Source organism: Papaver somniferum, chromosome 10 (genome assembly GCF_003573695.1).
Source record: "Papaver somniferum cultivar HN1 chromosome 10, ASM357369v1, whole genome shotgun sequence".
In the NCBI taxonomy this organism is placed as follows: domain Eukaryota; kingdom Viridiplantae; phylum Streptophyta; class Magnoliopsida; order Ranunculales; family Papaveraceae; genus Papaver; species Papaver somniferum.
Window position 1 is genome coordinate 166,276,487 of NC_039367.1, and position 1,225 is coordinate 166,277,711.

Genomic DNA, 1,225 nt, shown 5'->3' on the forward strand with positions numbered 1-1,225 from the left:
GAGTACACAGCGCTTGTTGCCTTAAAGTCTTGAACTTATGAAGCTCCCTTTTCCCTTCTATATCCCTTATTGTCTTTTACACTTAATGCAGTATTTGTTTAAAGAAAAGTCGATAAAATACAGCTAGGGCTGCACATGGTTCGGCTTTTATCGGTTTTTGGCAAAACCTAAACCGAAACCAAAGTACTCGGTTTTCCAATAATGAAAACCAATGAAACCATATAGCATATTCGGTTTCATTGGTTTCGGTTTCTACTCGGTTTTGTTAAAAACCATACGATTTTTGGTTAATCGAATGATTTGTAAATAATAATGTGTCAGTGCTTTATAGTTTACACAAACAGTACACCCAATACTACAAGCGGCAGAAAAGTTTACTGGTAACATATCAGAGGCATAAATGACGAGCAACTAAAATGACAGCAAAAGGCTTTAACTCGAATAATCCTTCTAAGAGTCCTAACCATTCATTAACTACAATTCATCAGTGTGAAAAGATTCATTCTGCTATGGTCACTATTAATCGGTTAACCAATTGGTTTTTGGTTCGGTTTTGAGATAAAACCTAAACCGAAACCAATACTTTTGGTTATCTGAAACTGACAACCATTAATAAACCATAGAAATATGGTTTCGGTTCGGTTCGATTTAAAATCTTAGGTTTCGGTTTCAGTTTTCGGTTTTGTGCAGCCCTATACAACAACATGCTTTATCTTGCTTGCCTTAGGAAACCACTGATCACCAAATCTAGTGTCTCAGGATTCCTTCTTCCGTGTTCTTTATTGCATGTTGATGGTGGTTCTCTATCTCTCTCTCTTATAAATGTTTTGTAGTTTGATTTTTTCTTTTTAAATAAGGGATTCCTATATTTGAAGAAACTGCATGAGTTAGCATTTTTATGTGTTTATGTTTCTTTCTGTCGATTTTTTTTTAATGGTTGATTTGTATTATGCAGTATAGAGAACACAGATGGATTGTCGATGGAATTCTGGGTTTGCATGGGAACCTGGTGGAACCAAAATCATCTTCTTTCAGTCACAACATTATGGTATATCCTCTCTAAAGTATCATTTTGATCATTTTCTTGACAATCTATATTAATCTTGATTAATTATTAGTTTTTTCATGAAAAATAAAGTATTTGTCTGCCCCAGAGTCTAAGTTATTCTGGTAACAAGCCTCTAACCCGGTGCATACGCACCGGATTGGATTTCTAACATACTAA